Source organism: Vipera ursinii (genome assembly GCF_947247035.1).
Source record: "Vipera ursinii genome assembly, chromosome: 9".
Taxonomy (NCBI): Eukaryota; Metazoa; Chordata; class Lepidosauria; order Squamata; family Viperidae; genus Vipera; species Vipera ursinii.
This window is the reverse complement of record NC_139523.1, coordinates 5,502,449-5,525,539: the sequence shown is the minus strand read 5'-3', so window position 1 is coordinate 5,525,539 and position 23,091 is coordinate 5,502,449. Positions and strand designations below refer to the sequence as shown.

The window sequence follows — 23,091 nt, the reverse complement described above, 5'->3', positions numbered from 1 at the left end:
GGAAACAGGTGTTTTGGGTTTGAACTGAACAATTTAATCACAAGGCTCTTCCAGGAGGGCTGGACGAGCTGTTTCAAATTCAAAACTAACTTTCTAATTCAAGCACTTTTGTACACCTCTAGTGCTTGTTTCAAATCTTTGATGAGGCGAAGCACCCATTTACAGATCTGCACAGACTTATTAAGGATGTTTTTATACTTCTGTCGGTGCTCTATTTGTAGTCATGAATGTATACAATTAGAGTTTGCCCCGTTCAGAACTCTGCTGGTAATATAGATCCAAGAAGACACATGTGGTCTTCATGGTTACAACAACCATCCATTTATCCACTGTCTGAAGTTACAATAGCACTGAAAAGAGTCCCTTATGACCACTCCTCACACTTACAACCATTGCAACATCCCCATGGTCAGGGGATCAAAATTCAGGTGCTTGACATATATTTACCATAGTAGCAGTGTCCCAAGGTCAAGTGACCACATATATGACCTTCCCAGCTGGCTACCAACAGTGGGGGAAGTTTCACTTAATAGCCATGGCAAAAAAAGGTGGTAGAATCAGTCCTATTTCACTTAACAACCCCCTTGCTCAGCGGTGGAAATTTTGGTCCCAGTTGCAGTCATAAATCGAGGATTATCCGTAGTCATTTTTGTCACGAGATCATTATTTTTAAAAAGAAAAGCTCAAACAGGTACCGAATGCTCCTGAAAGATGTTCTAATGGGAGTAACAGTTCAACAGAGGCATCTCTCATTGACAGTGGTGGACTGTCCCTGGTTGGAAATGTACAGGGGACTAAACAGCCCTTTGTCTGGGATGTTTTAATTTCAGTTTCTGCAGAGAGTAGGGAATGGGACTTTAGGATCAAATTGGTCCCTTCCAACTCTAGGGTTGGATGGAAAAGTGAAATTTGTATTGGCTTTCAGACTGGTGTGTTTCACTGGTCTTGATTTTTTTGGTACGATCTAATGATGTGCAGTAAGAACGGACTTAATCTACATCGAACAAGGAAGGTGAAAGAAATATCAGGCACATAAGCTCCCCGCTCCTCTCTCGTTCAGTCTGATAAATCCAGAGCATTTTCTTTTTCAGCAAAAGAAAGAAAAATACAGCTAAAGGCCTTTCATGTCAATCACAAATGTCTTGCTTCAAGTCACAATGAGGTCAGATACATCGTGATGCAAATAATGTCCCTTCCCTTGCAGAGATCCATGGTATCAACTGGGATTCTGCTCCAATTGTCCTTAATTCTTCCTCAAATCCAAACAACCATCTTTCAAGCAGCTATCAAACCTTGGCTTCCTTTTAGCCCTATTTAGCCATCAAGGAAAATGTGATACATTTTCTTCCTTGTATCATTATCATCATCATCTTCATCATCATCGCCGCCACCACCAAAGTATTGCTGCTAAACTATGTAACAATTACACACAGCAATTTTGCTTCCTGTACCCAAAATCTCCCACTGTCTTATGGTAGATATGGGCGGTTACTGACTATCCATTACTTGTGAGTTTGTTTTGGCTTGGCAGGAGCTGCAAACAGAAGCTGCCATTTACTTAGCATGTCCTTCACGTCAGAAGAAAACAAATGGCAAGAAATAAAAAGCAAACATGCTTATCAGCCGGGATGCTACCCACAGCGGTTCTAGATGACGCACAGGAGGAAGGGAAGATTAAATGGAGATTTCACAGCCCCAGCAGACTGCTAGGTTGACCGCCCAGAAGTCTAGTTTGTCAAGAGAAAGGACTTCCTTGCACCTCTATCCTAGCCAGGCGAACAGATCAGCATCATTTTCACCATAACTTAACCAACTACTGTAGCCAGTAGGAAAAAATCCAATGGTTGACATTTCTACACTCTTTGTAGAAAACAGCCCAAAGGTGCTTTATCAAAAGGCAACTGGGCATTGTTTTTCCTTGTGGTGAAGACAGAAGTCATTCTCCTTCCATTCTCCAACATCTATTCAGAACTGAAGAAGCTTCTTGGATGAGAAGCAAAATGTCTTCAAGAAAAAAAAAGGTCAGTTGCCTTTCAAAAAAGCACTTTTGGGACAACCATGACCTGGATGACTGAGAATCTCCATAGACACTCTTTGAAAGGGAATTCCTGCTACAGGCCTGGAGGAGAAGATTGGTCAAAACTGTTTAGTGCTGGACTGAAATTTACACCATACCAATTTTGTGTCTCCATAAAAGAGTAGGGGGAGACATATTGGCAATGTTCAGATGAAACTCATCATTACTAATCCTAGCTCCGTGGCAGGTATCAAAAGATATATAGATTGTTGTAAATCAGATCTGTTTAACTGCTCATTTTGCAAGGCAGAATTCTATTCCAGAAGATTTATGTCCGGATTTTGAATAAAATATCTAGACATAAATTCACTAGTCTTTTGAAGGATAGAGAAGGTTTTTACTTACCTTTGAAAATGCACCATGTGCCCAAAAGCTTTGGATTTCTTTCTTTTTATGACTTAGATATCTCCAAAAGCTGCTTCTTTGCAATGCTGCCTGGAATAACCATGTAAGCACCATTGCTGCCTAATTACATGGTGATTCCAGGAACTGCTGCAAAAAGAAAAATATGCATCGCATACGTGGGAAGAAAGTCCTGCTCATTTCATATTTTTAAAAAAAAATACCAATTTTTTTGGTGAGAAAATGCTAGTTGGACTTTTATCTCTGCTATAATTATCACCTTTTACCCAAATCCAATGCTTTATATTGCCACTGATTTTACCATTTTCTTTCCTAGTATTCCCTGAAATCTTTTCCCCAATATCAGCTGAAACATCAACCTTTTCTGAGCATTTGCTCAGCCCATGTGCATAAAATTCTCTTTCCAAAACTGTTGTTCAACTTTTTAATAGTAAGATTTTTTGGGGGGGGGGTGTCAGATTTGCAAAAAGGGACACGGTGGCTCAGTGGGTTAGGACGCTGAGCTTGTCGATCAGAAGGTTGGCAGTTTGGCGGGTCGAATCCCGAGTGCCACGTAACAGAGTGAGCGCCTGTTACTCGTCCCAGCTTCTGCCAACCTAGTAGTTCGAAAGCACGTAAAAATGCAAGTAGAAAAATAGGGACCACTACAGTGGGAAGGTAACAACGTTCTGTGCGCCTTTGGCGTCTAGTCATGCAGGCCACATGACCACGGAGACATCCTTGGACAAGCGCTGGCTCTTCGGCTTTGAAACGGAGATGAGCACCGGCCCCTAGAGTCGGAAACGACTAGCACGCATGTGCGGGGAAAACTTTACCTTTACCTTTACCCAGTGCTTTTTTTGTAAAAGAAAAAGGTGCTGGAACTCACACATGTCATACAACCCGCCTTGCCTACCCTACAAGGTTCCATCCAAAAAAGGTGCCGGAACTCCATTCTGAACGTTCTATGAGAAAAAAAAGCCCTGGCTTTACCAGATTTGCAATGGTGAAAAGACTAATGATTCATACTTGACTGACTTGGAAGTTTGATGATAGCAAAAACAGAGATCAGAGGAGTATTTATTACATACCCATAGATCAATGTTTCTCAACCTTGACAAATTTAAGATGTGTGGACTTCAACTCCCAGAATTCCTCAGACAGCATGCTAGCTGAGGACCACAGCTATAGACATTCACAGGATTGGCTTTTCATTCCCGGTTCTTCTGCCTTCTTACTAGACATTATGTTCAACTCACAACTTCTACCATAGTAAACTAGTCAATGGCAACCTACTTTAGCTGCAAAACTTTGCAGACATTGCCACTTGGGGCCATCCATTCCTTTTCATCAGCTTCCCGTGCCTCCCTTATCACCTTGACCCTTATTAGTTTCATAAAATAGGTAAAAATATAGGAACTTTCCTTGCTTCAACTATTCTCCATACCTGGCTACCTATGCTCTTAAATGCATCCACTCTGGGTTTTTTTTTTACAGTGGGCTGTAAACAAAGAAAAAACAAAGACAACAATCACACACACAGACACACACACAAATTTGTAATGTCCTGCAGAAGGAATAATAATTTTCCCCCAAGTACAATTTAGGGAATTTATGATATCAGTCAGCAATCTTTTGAGGGGTCCAACTGCAGACTCTTTTCCATGTATGCCATAATGTATATGGCATTTAATATTCTATAGTATAGATTCTTTCATCCTTCATTTGCTTATTACTGCTATCAAGGTAAGTCAAAGTATTTGTCCTTTTTCCTCACTGTAAGCAAAGTTAGCTGCCCCAATCTCAGAACCACACTAGACTTGGGCAAACTTCAAGGTCAGAGTTTCAAAGTCAGCTTCTACTGGACCTGGTTACTATTTTGGATTCACAAAAATAGACTGAATTGTAATTAACTAAATGGCCTGTGCTCAAACAATCCAGTAAACCTCCAGAAAAACCAGGAGGAAAAAACAATCCATTGCGATGTGAATGCCGTTACTTGCTTTGTAAATGAGCAGGTGTGTCACATGAACTCAGGCATAGGCAAGTAGGTGCTTACAATATTCCACCTGCTAGAACAGCCAGGTAAATCAAATATTGTTAGGCATAGGGATATGGTGAACTCACCAGCACTGTTAATCCAGGACCCAACTTCAAGATTTCACTTTCAGCCCTGACCTATCTTACTTAGGGATCAATGATCCTTTTCCTGCTGTGCTTTAAACACACCAAAGACGCCCAGCAAGGAAATAGCATCTGCTTATTTATTTATTTAAACCAATTTAGACACTCCATTGCCAAAGTAATTCTGGGCAAAGTCCAATAGGTTAAAAACCCTAAAACAAAGAAAAGAGAACAGCAAGCTAATAACCAAAACAGTGATTATCTATAAAGAGCGTGCAACAATTGCAACAGGACAGATTTAAACACATCCACAACCCACTATAATGTAACAGCTCAAAGCCCTTGCAGAAAAGGCAGGGTTATGATAGTTCAGCAACAGGGGGTGCAGACTGGAGATTCCCAAAAATCTCCACGAGTGCTTTATCAGTTGGATATGGCTTAGGACTGTACTGTGCATCAGATTCAACCTCTAGAACAGTGGTGGCGAACCTATGGCAGGCGTGCCATAGAGGTGGCACTCAGAGCCTTCTCTGTTGGCACGCACGCCACTGCTGCCAGCAGCAGGTCCATCAGGCCGCCACCGCCACCCGGAGCAGAAGCCCCACCCAGCACAAAGGAGGCAAAGCAGCCGACTAGCCAGCTCGAATAGAGGTGTCAGAGCAGAGGTCGCCAACCACTGTCGATTGGTAGACTGGAAGAAAAGGGAGGGGGAAGCATTTTACATGCGTGCCTGTGCGCATGGGGCCACGAGCACACACGTGCTGCAAATGGGGCGTGGCTAGTGCATGTGTGATACTCACTAGCCCTGCCCCGTTCTTGCATGGCGCAGCACCTTGTATCTGCACCCCGCAGTGTGGCGGAGGCCATTTTTGCTCCTTGCAGCACGGTGGCCCATTTTTGCACCCCTGGGTTTTGTGTGCCAGAGACGGCACTAAGAGGCGCCTCCCTGCCCCCACCCTGAGGGCACCACAATGCTGATGCGGCACTGGCACTTTGTGATAAATAAGTGGGTTTGGGTTGTGGTTTGGGCACTCGGTCTCCAAAAGGTTCGCCATCACTGCTCTAGAAGGTGTCCAGGAGTACATGGGAGTATGGATGTCCCACCCCTTGAATCAGGTGTGTAATTTCTTGGGATCACAAGCAATATGGAGAAAATATGCCACAATTTGGGGGCACAGCTGAGAGGTGCCACATTTGGAGTCTAGTAGTGCGCACTTTTTGGACACCGAGTCCAAAGCACTGCACAGGCACAGAATTGTTACAGAAAAGGCCCTCTTGCCAGCGTAGCCTCCTTCAAGAAAGGGGAGGGTTCCTCCAGAACAATTAGGACCACAACTCCCAGAAATGCTGATCAGGATGGTCCTGCAGCAGGCAATTCCATGCGTTGTAGCCCAAACAAAACCAGCTTGGAGAAGAAGACATAGCATAGCCTTTATTCAGCAGGATGAAGCAAGGGCATAATGTTGGAAAGTCCACTTTTCACTAGTTATTCTGAGTTGTTGTTGTCGTTGTTGCTGTTGCTGTTCAGTCACTAAGTTGACTCCAGGGACTATAGCACGCCAGCAAACCTCTGTCCTCCATTGTCTCCCAGGGTTTGTCCAAATTCATGTTCACTGAATAATTGATACTATCTAATCATCTCATCCTTTGCTGTCCCCTTCTCATTTCGCCTCCAGTCTTTCCCAACACCAGGATTATTCTGAGACAAACAAAACCGCAGTCCTGAAAATGGCATCCTAAAAAGGAGGGAGACCACCTTTTCAGGAAATTACGTTCAGCATCTCAGAGACAAGAATTTTCTGTAGCCTTCTAGCACCACCACGGCTGTTCGAACACCGACTTTCTTGAACTTCATGCCAAGAAGCAATTTAGGTCCCTTCATCCTGTCATCTAATGATAACTCCAGGAACTACATAATGAAAATCTACCCTGTTTGGAAAACTGCTCCTGTGTATCTTTTCCACACAGTTTCCCTCTGCTTATATCAAAACTCATTCATATTTGGAAACTGCTATAGATTTTTTTTTTGCATTAAGCAGAAAAGAAATGAACATGACTTTGATGATTTCACCATTAGAGGAAAAAAATGTAGAAAAATGGAAAGTCATGTTGCAATCTATGAGTAAGAGGTAAAATTATACATGTAACAGTTATAAAGAAAATTGGAAATGGCTTATTTAGAATTTTTCTTTTCTGACTTTTTGGCTTTGTCTTTCTTTTCTTGTCTATAAGGTAAAAGGTAAAGGTTCCCCCGCGCATGCGTGCTAGTCGTTTCCGACTCTAGGGGCCGGTGCTCATCTCCGTTTCAAAGCCGAAGAGCCAGCGTTTGTCCGAGGACGTCTCTGTGGTCATGTGGCCGGCATGACTAGACGCCAAAGGCGCACGGAACGCTGTTACCTTCCCACCGGAGTGGTCCCTATTTTTCTACTTGCATTTTTACGTGCTTTCGAACTGCTAGGTTGGCAGAAGCTGGGACGAGTAACAGGCGCTCACTCTGCTACGCGGCACTCGGGATTCGACCCGCCAAACTGCCGACCCTCTGATCGACAAGCTCAGCGTCCTAACCCACTGAGCCACCGCGTCCCTTAAATGATAGATAAGTAGCATCAAATTGTTTTCCCAAGCCTCGAGTAGCAGCAGATGCTTCTAACTAAGGCAAACAGGGTCAGTTTAGTGCCAAAGGTTTGCTGATGCAGGCAATAAGGTGGGACTCCAGGGCCATCTACAGCAGGGGTTCTCAACTCTTGGACCAAGGACTGGCCTGTTAGGAACCGGGCCACACGGGTGAAGGTGAGTGGTGGGTGAGCAAACCACATGTGCACAGGATCTAGATTGCGTCCTCCCCCTCCCCCTCCCCCCAGTCTGTGGGAAAATTGTCTTCGACCCACCAAACTGCCGACCTTCTGATCGACAAGCTCAGTGTCCTAACCCACTGAGCCACCGGGTCCCTTTTCTTGTCTATAGAGATTCTTAATCATCCAGGTCATAGTTATCCCAAAGATGATTTTCCACGAGGCAGCTGGACTTTCTTCTTGCCTCATGGAAAAGCATCTTTGGGATCTTTCTTTTCTTCTTTTTTTCTTTTCATTAGTCTACGTATATGAGATATGTTAGTTTTATCATTCTATATCTGTAATGGAATTATTCTAAAGACACATTTATGCATGCAAATGCACAAATACATCCTAGTCAGCCTTGCTAAAGGCAACTTCCTTCAGCTGTCAGTTGCTATAGCTACCTGCTGTGGTTTTTTTTTTCCTACCTCCATTTTAACCTCTTCAATGAGCTGCCAACTCCAAAGCTGGTGACTGAAAGAGAAGGGGCAGAATTCACACTGGCCTTTCATTTCTCTCGTTTCCAACGATCCCGAGAGTCATTTCGATAAGTCTATATCCGAGAGCCACAGAAGGCATCAGGGCCTCCCAAAGACTCACTTGTGCATCAAGAAAACAATGCTCCATTCGAGCGATCTGGGTCCTGCTGGAGAAGGAACTGTGTGACAGCTGCAAGTAGCAGCGACAACTGAACTAGAGGAAATGCCAAAGTTATAATCCAGAGCTTAGAGGAACAACAACTTTAAATTTGGTTTTATTGGGTTAATTGTTATGTATTTATTATATTTTGCTTAATTCTTTTTAAAATTTTGTATTTTATGTGTTTTTTTTAAACTTTGTATTGTTGTGAGCCGCCCTGAGTCCTTAGGGAGAAGGGCGGCATATAAATTTAATAAATTCAATTCAATTCAATTCAACTGGAAACCATGACAGGATTACAGAATTGAGGGTATGAAGATGCTGGTTCAGCCAGCTTGGAACCCAGCATATATAACAGCAACCAGACAGTACTGGAGTCAATCATTTCTTCATTCCCAAAGGAGCTATCTTGGAATCCTGTTCCCCTGCCGTTTATTTCACTCATATGCCCTGGGTGAACGTGAAACTTTGCTTGCAACTTCAGAACAGCTTTCCCCCATTGGAGGTCATCCTAATGGGTTATTTTTGAATTATCAGAATCCCAGGAATGAAAGATGATATCTATCATTTCTATTGGGCTACAAGTTTATTTATTTATTTATTTATTTAATTAATTAGATTTCTATACCGCCGTATTCCCGAAGGACTCAGGGCGGTTTACAGGGCAGCATAAAATACAATATTAAAAAGATAATATAAAATTCAAATAAATTAAATTAATTAAGCCCAACAATTATAACAATATTTAAAAAGCTAAAACCCCTTCAGTCCAGGCCTGATAAATAAAAAAGCCAGGTTTTCAGGTCCCGGCGAAATGAACGCAGATCGGGGGCGGTCCGGAGTTCCACAGGTAAATCATTCCAAAGGGCAGGCGCGCCCACAGAGAATGCCCTCCCTCTGCGGATCACCCTCCGGCACTCCCTAACCGGCGGCACCCGAAGTTGTGGTGGAAAAGTGTCCAGGTAGCCCTGATCAAGATAGATGTATACAGCCTACAAAAATATAGGGAGAGCGGGATTAGGTAGGATTTGATCAGGTTTTTTTTTCAGAATGTGTTGTCCCGAACCTGTCCATTTTCAGGTCTCAAACTCTCTCTCGCCCATAGTTGCTAGGTGAGGAAAGGAATTTACTCAAGGCTGAACAGCTAATAGCAGGCAGGGGAAGAAATGTAAACCAAAATCTCTGAGAAACAAAGCTGGCTTGGTAGTTTTCACTTTCAATAGGTGGGATGCAGAAGTGTAGTCAAAATCCAGTCCAAAGTTCAGAGACCAAAGTCCGGTATGTCAGCCAGTCCAAGGTCAGAACTGCACAAACAGGACTCCATGAGCAACACACCAGAACAGAAGATCAGGTGCTTGTTTGAAACGGAGTAACATGGGCCAGGGCTGTCTCTTAAATCAAGCCGTAGCCAGCTCTGTTTAAGCAAGAGAGTTACTCTCGTGCTTGGCAAGAAGGCTCATTCAGCATCTTTGCTCTGCTCTCCAAATACGAGGGCTTGGAAGTGGTATATCATCACCTGACTGTTCCACCTATTCTGAGGGTGCCTGTACTTGATAAACGTCAGGTAATTCCTGGCTTGGAGTCTCTTGAAGCTGACATCACATGTGTTCAGTTAGAGTAACTTCTTCAGGGTCAGACTCCTGGACCATGACAAAAATCTCTCTTCGGTACCACAGAGTTTTAGCTCCAATTGCAAAAATCCATGGAATAGCTGCCCATTCCACATTTCTTTTGAATGGGAATGAAATAAAACCAATCACATAGATACTAAAATAGTTTTTTAAGAAAGACTACAACTGAAAGCCCACAAACTTTCAAAAAATTGGGGTAGGCACATGGGTCACATAGCTTGGCTCATTCTGCACTTTACCTTGCTCTTTCCTTATTATTCAAAAGAGGGAAGTGTGGTGTGTGTGTGTGTGTGTGTGTGTGTGTTTCTGGGTGGCATCTATACATAACCGAGGTGGGAAAATTCAGAAGATACAGATTGTCGAAAAATCTTGTGAGAGAGTCCCCTTTTCTTACAAGCTCAGATTAATGTGGCAGGAAAAGCATGCTTTAGCCTTTCTCACCATCTGGTCTATTTCTATATCCGCATTGACTGGTGGCCCAAAAGATGATCCTGGGACATCGTTTGTTCTTGGAATGAAACTCACTGTTTCTCCCTGATTTAGCACAGTCTTGGTGCAAGAAGGCCAGAGAAAATGTTTGCCTTTGAAATGCTATACCTACAGTGCAGAAGCAGCTTCTTCTCAGTGTGGGTGAGAAGGGGTCTGTGTGTGTGTGTATGTATGTGTGTGTATGTATGTGTATATACATGTTGGGTTTGCCCCAAATAAGAGCTAAGGTTAAAATAAGGCGGTGTAATTTACAGTTCACCATATTGTGGGAACCCAGCAATTGTGTAACCATGTTGTGTGAAGCAGACCCTCACACTAAGACTCTCTGAGCATGGCATGTTAGATGAATGTAGAGCTGAGTTTTGTTAACCTGGGTTCTGCATGTTGCATGAATTCACCATACAGACATCCCTCAGCTTACAACCACAATTGGGACCAGAATTTTGGTCACTAAGCAAGGTGGTTTTTAAGTGAGTTGCACCTGATTTCATGACCTTTCTTTGTCAGGGTTAAACAAATCAATATAGTTAAGTGAATCATGTGGCCTTTAAGTGACCATGGCTGTGAGGATGCTGTGATGGTCTTAAGTGCAATGACCGGCTGAAAGTCATTTTCTTCAGGGTCGTTGTAGCTTTGAATGTTCGCTAAACAAATGGTTGTTAAGTCAAAGTTTACCTGCATGGACTCTTGGTTTCTTGTACAATGAGCAAGAAGATTGAGAGGGGGAGGGGGGCTGCTTATCTCAACAGAGAACAACAGAGAAAGCTTTTCTTAAGGCCTGGCTGGGCTTCAGACTTTCTACATTTTCCTTTGAGTGGAGATATCGATTTGATTAAAACAATAATGCTTCTCACTTCTACAGCACGTCTTCTGTTAAATAAGCTGTACGAAGCCTTGCAAGGGGATTCAGTGGGACTGTCTCCAGGTTACACACTGGGGAAGGCAGGAGCAAAGGGCTTGGAGATCTCCAAAGTCAACTTCATCAATTCACTACAAAGGGGAAATATGACTCAGTGACAGTCCAGATCGTATCTTGGGCTCTTGGCCATTACGGGGATATTAGCATACAAGCAAGACCTGGAGGGTAATTCAGTAATCAGTTCTCCTGTTTCCCATGAATTTCTCTCCCCTGAGAATGAGGCCTTTAGCTTATCTCATTAACGTGAGATAACAAATAAGCCAACACAAGGTGAGCCTTGTTCAGCTTCAATGAGGCCCTCTGCATTGTACAGGCAACACAATTGGAGGCTCTGAGCCTATGGCAGGTCACATCATCCGAGACTCTGTGTCCCTCCAAGGCCTCCTCCTCCACCAGCAGTTCTGCTTACCAGAAAAGACCTCTCTGTGCAAGATCTTGGAAACCATTTTGTTGGTAGACGTACCAGGGGAGAATTTGGTTCCTTTTGCAAAACTCAGAGGGAGGGTTCAAGATTAACAGAATATAGAAGACCTCCAAACTTGGTGTAGCTTTCATATCTATGCATGATGGTATGTGGGGAAGACCTTGGGAGACACCACAGATGGAAAAACCTCATGTAAAAAGTATCTCAGTCCACTGGAACGGAGAGGACATGGGAAGCGCTTCAGAAAGGGCCCTTCCTAGTTTTCTGGAGAGTAAAAGGGAAAGAAGGGAGAAATAATTTCAGTCTTGCAAGATTCTGTAAATGCAAACTTATGATGCAGACAGAGATAATTTTCCTGGTTCTGCTTCTTGTCTAGAGACAACCTCACAAGGCTAACACTGTAGAGAATGCTTGTTGTTGTTCCCTCCCTGCTTTCTAATTCTTATCTCTGTTGTTCTACAACCTCCTGGGAGCAGCTTCTATCTGCTATCAGCTGCTACTTAAGCCAGCAAAACTGTAGGCCAGGGGTCTTCAAACTTGGCCCTTTTATGACTTGTGGACTTCAACTCCCAGAATTCCTCAGCCAGTGTGCCTGGCTGTGGAATTCTGGGAGTTGAAGTCCACAAGTCATAAAAGGGCCAAGTTTGAAGACCCCTGCTGTAGGCTCTCAGAGTCTCCCTCTCCATCCATCCATCCATCCATCCATCCATCCATCCATCCATCCATCTATCATCTATCTATCTATCTATCTATCTATCTATCTATCTATCTTCCATCCTTCAAATGATTTTGAGTATAGTTTAGCAATAACAAGGCTTGAAAAAACACAACAAACAGAAAGAGGGGGAAAAACTGTAAAAAAAAGAGTAATTTCTGACTTTAATTCATATCAAACCCTAAAAATCAATGGCCCTTTGAACTGGACTAAATTATAGCAAACAGTGCTTCTATAATCATAAGCCAATCATTGAAACATCAAAACCTAAGGTTGCATGATCATTTCTTTCAATTCCGGGGGGGGGGGGAATCCATAAGTGGTTTCCAAGTAGAAACAAATCTAGATGAAGTCCTCTCTTGAATCAAAGCAGTCAATTTCACCATCTCTGCCAACTCCATTAATTTTACCATCGATTCTTGCATTGTGGACATATGTGAGTCCTCCCATCTCTGCACACGCCATCTAGGTCTAGGATATCAGACCTGCCTCAGCCTGAACTCCTAAGTAAGAGCAATCCTTAACTCCATTTACTGAGAAAGGTATATATAGTCCACTGGAAGTCAAGTGAATTACACTAATGCACAGGCAGAACTGAGAAATCACATGCCTAATTTTTCCCTCCCTTAGTTGCCTTCGATCATTGGGACCCCAATCTTCAATCACATTCAAACAAGATGCTTTTAGAATGGTCATTCCAGGTGTAGGTTTGGTTTGCAGCTGCACTCTGTTCCCAGCTGGTTGTCCTTGAAGCCCGTCTTGGAGAGATACAGTAAACTTTCATTTCCCTCAAAGCATCCCCCTCTCCCATCCAGCCCCCCCCCCCAGTGTTCATGGCAGCTGATATTGAATGGTTGCGAAGCACAGCTTATTTTGAAACCATACTTTCCCCCAATGTCAGGCAAAAAGAATCAGGATCATTCATAAGGCTGCAGCATAGGAGATTTATTCAAGCCTACACAACAAGATTCTGTCAACTAAAATTTAACAGTAAACTGATGCCAAATAAGGGTCCACAGAATTCAGGAGTGGCTGGACTTGGGTCTCTTTTGATAATGCAAGGATTCTAAACTGATGATGCTCTTAACTTCTCCACCCCCAGCTCTTCCTGCTCTTATCCCATCCCTAGATTATCTAAGCCACCTTGGCCTCTCAAAAGACAATAGGGCCACACCACTTCAAGAAAAAAAAAGATTATCGACATTCTTCTAACATTACTGGAAATCTGAAACATCATTCTTAGAACTCAGGTAACTTTTTCCCATGCTGCTTAGATACCATCTGCCCCCTCCAATGCCCTTCCTTGGTTGTGGTCAATGAGTTTTCATGGATGAGTCCTATCCCCCCAGGGCCCCGGCGCATGATGACTCTGCAAATGAAAAAACACATTACCCTCTTAACCGCCCAGCTACACTAACATTTTATATCTAGGTGCCTTGGGGTTTTAATTGAATGTCAAACATAATTTGAGGAAGGTAACAGAGAGTTTGAGATACTGCCCTTAGAAAGCAATTCAGTGGTTGCAAATTACTTGCAGGCTTGTAGCAAAGAAGGATGAGAAATTTCACCCCTCGCCTTCTCATGCCATTCACCAGAAGGACGGGTCAGTCTCACCATAGGGAGAGCACAGTGTTGTTGGCAGTTGAAGCTGGGCAGACTTCACTTCTTTTACGCATGAACTGTAACTTCCTTCCACCTGTCCATCAAGGATAACATCTCGTATGAGTTGTCTTTCCCAACTGAGATTAATTTCATGTCACTCTTCTCAGACAGACTCCAGTAGAAATACTCATCATAGATGGTATTTTATACCTGGAAAGATGATGGTTTCAAAGTCAGCCAGCCAAAGGCATCTCGACAACGTCAGAAAAACATGGAAAATTGGTCATCCAACTGGGTCCCAGTTGTCTCTCTCACACCCTTCTTTCAGGACCTGTAACACCTACTCTCAATAGCAATAGCAACAACACTTATATACCGCCTCAAAGTGCTTTACAGCACTCTCTGAGCAGTTTAATGTCAGCAAATTGCCCCAACAAACTGGGTCCTCATTTTACCAACCTCAAAAGGATGGAAGGCTGAGTCAAGTTTGAGCCCCGTCAGGATCAAACTCCAGGCTGTGGGCGGAGTTTGCTTGCAATATTGCACGTTTAACCACTGTGTTACCACGGCTCTCAGCTGTAGGTTTGTAATTAAATGAAATAATGGAAATATATCTCCAAATGTACTACTAAACATCCATAACAATTGTTGTTGTTGTTGTTGTTAGTTGCGAAGTCGTGTCCGACCCATCGCGACCCTATGGACAATGTTCCTCCAGGCTTTCCTGTCCTCTACCATCTTCTGGAGTCCATTTAAGCTCACGCCTACTGCTTCAGTGACTCCATCCAGCCACCTCATTCTCTGTCGTCCCCTTCTTCTATTGCCCTCAATCTTTCCCAGCATTAGGCTCTTCTCCAGTGAGTCCTTCCTCCTCATTAGGTGGCCAAAGTATTTGAGTTTTAGCTTCAGGATCTGGCCTTCTAAAGAGCAGTCAGGGTTGATCTCCTCTAGGACTGACCGGTTTGATCGCCTTGCAGTCCAAGGGACTCGCAGGAGTCTTCTGCAGCACCAGAGTTCAAAGGCCTCAATTCTTTGGCGCTCAGCCTTTCTTATGGTCCAACTTTCACTGCCATACATTGCAACTGGAAAGACCATAGCCTTGACTATACACACTTTTGTTGACAGGGTGATGTCTCTGCTTTTTATTGTGCTGTCTAGATTTGCCATGGCTTTCCTCCCGAGGAGCAAGCGTCTTTTAATTTCTTGACTACAGTCCCCATCTGCAGTGATCTTGGAGCCCAGGAAAATAAAATCTGTCACTACCTCCATTTCTTCCCCATCTATTTGCCAGGAATTGAGAGGGCCGGATGCCATGATCTTGGTTTTCTTAATGTTTAGTTTCAACCCAACTTTTGCACTCTCCTTCTTCACTCGCAACAAGAGAATCTTCAGTTCCTCTTCACTTTCTGCCATTAGAGTGGTATCATCTGCATATCTTAGGTTGTTGATATTTCTTCCGGCAATCTTAATTCCAACTTTTGACTCCTCTAGCCCTGCCTTTCTCATGATGTGCTCTGCATATAAGTTAAATAGGCAAGGCGACAGTATACAGCCTTGCCGGACACCTTTCCCAATTTGGAACCAATCAGTGGTTCCGTGTCCAGTTCTCACTGTTGCTTCTTGGCCCGCATATAGGTTTCTCAAGAGACAAATAAGATGATCTGGTACACCCATCTCTTTAAGAACTTGCCACAGTTTGTTATGATCCACACAATCAAAGGCTTTAGCATAGTCAATGAAGCAGAAGTAGATGTTTTTCTGGAACTCTCTAGCTTTCTCCATGATCCAGCGTATGTTGGCTATTTGATCTCTAGTTCCTCTGCCTCTTCGAAATCCTGCCTGTACTTCTGGTAGTTCTCGATCCACATACTGCTGAAGTCTAGCTTGTAGAATTTTAAGCATAACTTTACTAGCATGAGAAATGAGTGCAATGGTGCGATAGTTTGAACATTCTTTGGCACTGCCTTTCTTTGGAATTGGAATGTAAACTGATCTTTTCCAATCCTGTGGCCACTGTTGAGTTTTCCAAATTTGCTGGCAAATTGAGTGTAGCACTTTTACTGCATCGTCTTTTAAGATTTTGAATAGCTCAGCTGGAATACTGTCACCTCCACTAGCTTTGTTGTTGCTCAGCTTTTCTAAGGCCCACTTCACTTCACATTCTAGGATGTCAGGCTCGAGGTCAGTGACCACCTCATTGTGATTATCAGGGACGTTAAGCTCATTCTTGTATAGTTCTTCTGTGTAATTTTGCCATCTCTTCTTAATCTCTTCTGCCTCTGTTAGGTCCCTGCCATTTTGGTCCTTTATCATGCCCATTTTTGCATTGAACGTTCCCTTCATCTCTCCAATTTTCTTGAAAAGATCTCTGGTCCTCCCTATTCTATTGTTTTCTTCTATTTCTTTGCACTGTTCATTTAAGAAGGCATTCTTATCTCTTCTAGCTATTCTCTGGAATTCTGCATTTAATTGGGCGTATCTTTCTTTTTCTCCCTTGCCTTTTGCTTCCCTCCTTTCCTCAGCTATTTGCAAAGCTTCCTCAGACAGCCATTTTGCTTTCTTGCATTTCTTTTTCTTTGGAATGGTTTTGGTTGCTACCTCTTGTACAATGTTGCGAACCTCTGTCCATAGTTCTTCAGGCACCCTGTCTATCAGATCTAATTCCTTAAATCTATTTGTCACCTCTACTGTATATTGAACAGGGATATGATTTAATTCATACCTGACTGGCCTGGTGCTTTTCCCTACTTTCTTCAGTTTAAGCCTAAACTTTGCAACAAGAAGCTCATGGTCTGAGCCACAGTCAGCTCCTGGTCTTGTTTTTACTGACTGTATAGAGCTTCTCCATCTTTGGCTGCAGAGCATATAGTCAATCTGATTTCTGTGTTGACCGTCTGGTGATGTCCATGTGTAGAGCCGTCTCTTGGGTTGTTGGAAAAGAGTGTTTGCTATGACCATCGTATTCTCTTGACAAAATTCTATCAGCCTGTGCCCTGCTTCATTTTGTACTCCAAGGCCAAACTGGAGAAGGAAATGGCAACCCACTCCAGTATCTTTGCCATGAAAACCCTATGGACAGTACCAAAAGGCAAAACGATATGACGCTGGAAGATGAGCCCCTCAGGTCGGAAGGTGTCCAATATGCTACTGGGGAAGAGCAGAGGGCTAGTACTAGTAGCGCCAGAAAGAATGAAGCGACTGGGCCAAAGCCGAAAGGACGCTCAGCTGTGGATATGTCTGGTGGTGAAAGGAAAGTCCGATGCTGTAAAGATTTTTTCTCCATAGGAACCTGGAATGTAAGATCCATGAATCAAGGCAAGCTGGACATGGTCAAACAAGAGATGACAAGACTGAACATCGACATCTTAGGTATCAGCGAACTAAAATGGACAGGAATGGGTGAATTTAATTCAGATGACCATCAGGTATACTACTGCGGGCAAGAATCCCTCAGAAGAAATGGAGTAGCCTTCATAGTCAATAAAAGAGTAGGAAAAGCAATACTGGGATACAATCCTCAAAATGACAGAATGATCTCAGTTCGAATCCAAGGCAAACCATTCAATATCACAGTAGTCCAAGTCTATGCCCCAACCACCGGTGCTGAAGAGGATGAAATTGACTGGTTCTATGAAGCCCTACAGCACCTTATAGAACTAACACCAAAAAATGATGTCCTTATCATCATGGGGGATTGGAATGCTAAAGTAGGAAGCCAAAAGATAACCGGAATAACAATTGTTACTCATGGCAAAAACCCTCTATCAATTTTCCAATCTCTGAGTTGTTGGAGAAAATGGAATGTGGAAAGAGAAGGAAAGAGAAGCTACAAAGAAAGAGAAGTCCGGAAGCCAAATTCCAACTAATCGATATTCTACCGAGTTCTCCATCCCAATCCTGGCTGGGGAATTCTGGGAATTGAAATCCATGCCTTTTAAAATTGCCAAGTTTGAAAAACACTGGTTTATAGGGTAATCAAACTAATCTTTCTCTGGCTAGTTTCTCCATGGCCGTATAGGTCCTTCCTGTCAAATTACTGCATAAATGAACAGTTTTTAAATACATTTGTGGAAAATCTGTGTTTACATCTCCACTCCTTTAACACTTTTTTTTTTTATTTGAAAACTTTGATGGAACATTTGGGAAGTTGGTGAATGGTGAACTAAATTCTGATCCATGCATCCTTCCAAGTCAATACTGGAATTGTGGTTCTTGGCACGGTTGTTTTCTTGCAGATATTTCATTACCCAAGTTGGTAATATCAGACCCCCCCCCCACAAGAAGAGAGTGGGATTTGCTTTTAGTTTATAAAAAAAATGGTTTGCCCTGTTTCAGTGGGAGTTTTTTTTTTTTACTTTTTGGTAGTTCCTTAATTGGGCTGTAGTTTACTGCTTGTTTGTTTTGAGTTAGATTTAGATTTATTTAGATTTATTGAGATTTTTATACCGCCCTTCTCCCAAAGGGACTCAGGGCGGTTCACAGGGCATAAATATAAACACCAATACAAACATTAAAAAATAATTAAATTAATGCCCAAGTTAAAACCAGAATACTAAAACAAACCAATAAAAAACCCAAGTACCCCCATCAGGCCAGACCCGCTAGTTCAAATAAATGGGTCTTCAACCCGCGACGGAAGGATCGGAGGTCTGATGCCATCCGGAGCTCGACCGGCAGTTGGTTCCATAACGCCGGAGCACCCACAGAGAAGGCCCTCCCCCTGGGGGCCACCAGTCGACATTCCTTGACAGGAGGCACCCTGAGGAGGCCCTCTCTGTGGGCACGCACAGGGCGGAGGGGAGTCGACGCCGGCAGCAGGTGGTCCTCGAGGTATCGCGGACCCATGCCATGTAGGGACTTAAAGATCATAACCAAAACCTTGAACCTTACCCGGAAGACAACTGGCAACCAATGCAGCTCACGGAGCAAAGGTGTAACATGGGAGTACCGGGAAACTCCCAAGACAACTCTCGTGGCCGCTTGTTGTTCGATCAGGGTATGGTTTACTGCTTGATTGTCAGGTATTATTAATCTGGGTGTTATTCTCTGCTTATCTGGCTGCTGATTGCTGGCAAGGAGGACTTACTGTCTTTTACTTTTTTGATTGTCTCTTTTGAATGGTATGTAGATGTTGCTCGTCTCTGTGTGCCTGTTGATGGCTGATTAGTCTGAGTGCTTCTTCTGTTGGTAATATTGGAATCCCTTAAATGGAATTTGTCCAGTACACATAACAATAACAACAAAAAAAGATTTTTAGGAGGCACTTTGAAAGGGATGAAGTCTCTCAGGGGACCTGCAAGGCCACAGGGCTTGGTAGCTTGGCATGATGATGAATCCAAATTAAATGGTGGTGGGAAACCCCCCAAAAATAAAAAAATATCTAAAGGAAATTATCTGCCACTGCTAGAAGATGCATCCAGCCAGAAGTTCATAAAGTACCACCCATCCCTTTTATAATTAAAAATTAATGAATGTAATAAATATGTTTTTAGTTAGTGGTAATAATAAGAATTATTAGCTTAAATATGAGATAGTAGATATTAAGAGAAAAAGACAGGAAGCATTAAATGTTGAAATAGGAGGAATTTTGATTACCAAATTTAAGATATCTGGAAGTTACCAGAAAATAAGAATATTATATTGTATTACTAATTAGTTGATATAAGATGGTGAGAACTCAAATAGATAAGACGTGTATTCTGAACATTAGATCTTGTGATGAATTGTGATAAAGGGAATTGGGGTTATTTAAAACTTGAAAATTATAAATATCAAACGTTAAATATAAATATTAATGGGAAACTAAAAATGGGGAAAAAATTAACCAGGACATTGATTGTCTAAAAAGATTGAATGTTAAAACAACAAGGATATGTATAAATTAAAAATTATTGATAAATGTAAGAAAGTTATTTTTTATTTAATCGATATAATAAGAATTGTATTAATTTAAAGATGAGACAGTAAATACTAAGGGGAAAAGAGAGGAAATACTTAATGTAATAGTTTGAGATCTGTACAAAAGATATTTGTATGTTATTGAATTATTGACCAACTCAGCCGCCACGTTGCTTTTCAAATATTTAAATGTAAAACTAGAAAACCAATAAAATTTTCTTTTAAAAAAAAAGTACCACCCATCTCAGGAAAGAAAAAATTTAATTCTTCAATTCTTCATGTACTGTCCATCTTTCAAAATAAGCAAATGGCCTCATTCCACCTGTTTAATAATGTGGAAGGTCTGAATTGAAGCTCCTTTATATTCTGGCTTAGAATAGTAAGCACCTGGACTGTCACAGTCGGGATAATTGGCACAGGAAAAGGGGTTATTTTCTTCATAAATTGTTTTCTTCTCTACCATTACAGAGCAAGGAAAAGTTTTGTGCTCACTGATTCTTCACTAGCAAGACAATCAACAGGGAAAAACTAGGAGTGACTCAGCCCATAACTATTTTAAGAAGCACCAGCTTCTTACTTGAAAAATGAACTCATATTCAAGGACGGGCAACACAATGCAACGTCAGGAACAGGACTCTTAAGATTCTTAGAAAGGGACCATGAGGGACTGGTCAACCCTCACTGTAGTTCAGGGGTCTTCAAATGTGGCCCTTTTATGACTTGTGGACTTCAACTCCCAGAATTCCTCAGCCAGGCACGCTGGCTGAGGAATTCTGGAAGTTGAAGTCCACAAGTCATAAAAGGGTCATGTTTGAAGACCCCTGCTGTAGTTCACTGAAGGATCTGCAATGCAAGATGCCCTCCTGGATTGTAGTCCAGCTCTTGGCTTCAGTACTTGCAAGTGAAGGATCAGAAAGATTCCAGAGCATTATTTTTCCACATTAATGACTTTTGTTCCATGCTTAAGCTTTTATGAGCTATTTTGTCTTCAGCTGAAGCTCACAAAAGCTGATGCCTTTTAATAAAATTTGTTTGCCAAAAATGGTGCTATCAGACTCCTAATTTATACCTAACGTGGCCATCCTCCTGCAATGTCTAACTGAAGAAACATCTCCAGCATTCAGGGTGTTAGTACTCTGTACAGCATCTCTTTCCGTGAAGAAGTTTCCTTGACTGTTTACAATGAATCTCTTCCTTTGTTTGTTTTTTTAAAAAAATCAGAATTGCTTACAACACTATCACAGATTACGCTAGTCTTTCCTTCTTCTTTGGACCTCCTGGGAATTCCTCTGAAATAAGTCTTTCCAGGCAGCACTGTGGAAAATAATCTTGGCCTGCTGGTGTTGTAAACACTCATAAAGGTTCAACAAAACTGAAATGAGGTCCCTTGGTCACAGCGTACATTTTTAAGAAAGCAAACAAAAGAAAAATAAGAAACTACTCAGTAGATTTGTTTGCTTACTGGGTCAAGGACAAATACCAGCCAATCTTTTTGGCAGGCAGTTGTCCCATCCTAAATTCCTTGGAGACTGTCACTTCCAAATCTGTTTCCGTGGAAATATGGGGCAGCATTATTTTGCATCCCTGAATGTATCCTTTATTTTTATTATCGTTATTATTTAGAGAAGATATATTCTGGAACATGTTCCATGTAACCATTCCAGGGTGATGCCAAAGGAGCAAATAAAATAAAAATGATTAGCCTACTATAATAAAGGACAACCAATTAGTAAAACAATGAAATAAAACAAATAATAAAGCTCACAGAGCACATGAGAGGTCTTTTGGACAGCAGGCTGGAAACTCAGAGACCGTAAGCGAAAACATTTGAAGGACGGTTGCTGGAATTGGATATGTCTAGTTTAATGAAAAGAAGGACTTGGGAATGACATGATTGACAGCAGTGTTCCAATATATGAGGGGTTGCCACAAAAAAGAGGGAGTCAGTCTTATTCTCCAAAGCCCCTGAAGGCAGGACAAGAAGCAACGAATGGAAACTAACCAAGGAGAGAAGCAACCTAGAACTAAGGAGAAATTTCCTGACACTGAGAACAATTAATCAGTGGAACAACCTGCCTCCAGAAGTGGTGAGTGCTCCAACACTGGAAGTTTTTAAGAAACGATTAGACAACCATTTGCCTGAAAAGGTATAGGGTCTCATGCTTGAGAAGGGGATTACACTAGAAGAGTTCCAAGGCCCCTTTCAGCTCCATTATTTTGTTATTCTGCTAGAGTTTGAGTTCGTCTTAGGATGGTTAACCTTAGACCAGTCCCTCTCTTACCCTAGGAAGAAGTGAAAAACCTGCCTAGAAAACTGTGGAACTGGTCCTAGACAGATGCTGGAGTCAAAACTGACTCCAAGACACAATAAAAACTCATATGATTAAAAGACAGGGGGAAAAGGTCGGGAGGAAGATCACATACATTTATTCATCAATTTATACCATTCACACAATTTACACAACATCTTTCTTGCCCTTAAAGGAAGTCTGCCAAAATTCTTGCTATGAATCACTGACCTTTTCTAAACTCTCAAAGCTGGTTGGAGCACCCCAGAAATGCAACCCATTTTTAATCCTTTCTAGAAATGGTGTATCACCTATAACACCCTACATATCCTCAGAGAGCCACAATGATACTAGCATGATGAACTCTGCATTGTGACATCTACCCTTTCATACATGTTGCAATGCTGCACCCAAGTATTAAGGGTGGAGTTTATATTCTATTCAGGGACCTCCTCGTTTTTTTTAGGGGATGTCCATGGCAACTTTCCCCAATTCACACCCTTCTTTCAAATGGAATGGGACAACTTACCACAACCAACTTGCTGTGGCCAACTCACCATGGCCAACTCACTGTGGGACAACATGTCACAGGACAATTTATCAATTCAATTTAATTATTTTTTAAAAAAAATATGTGGAAAGTTGGCCATGGCGAGTTGGCTGTGGCAAGTTAGCCATTGTAAGTTGGCTGTGGCAAGTTGGCCCTGGCGAGTTGGCTCTGGAAAGTTGGCTGTGGCAAGTTGGCCATGGCAAGCCAACTCTGTAATGTTGACCATGGTGAGTTGGCTGTGGCAAGTTGGCCCTGGCAAGTTGGCCATGGTGAGTTGGCCTGGCAAGTTGGCCATGGTGAGTTGGCTGTGGCAAGTTGTCCCTGCAAGTTGACCATGGTGAGTTGGCTGTGGCAAATGGACCATGGCGAGTTGGCCATGGTGAGTTGGCCACAGTGAATTGTCATAGGCCTTCTTTCAAAGGTTCCTTCCAGTTGCAAGAGCTGATGGAGCATCCAAGCCAAAATGTCTAGGATTGCCAAATTGGTAAAACTTGAGAGAGGTTATATCATGGCAACTGGACCGAAATTTGTTAATCTGAGACGTTTTGTTACTCATCCA

At 42.4% G+C, this 23,091-nt stretch overlaps 1 protein-coding gene across 1 annotated transcript in view; it reads right to left on the bottom strand.

The window, feature by feature from the left end:
- ADGRB2 (adhesion G protein-coupled receptor B2) overlaps nt 1-23,091 on the bottom strand; it is a gene marked incomplete at both ends in the record, with an annotated part of 197,112 nt that overhangs the window by 173,257 nt on the left and 764 nt on the right.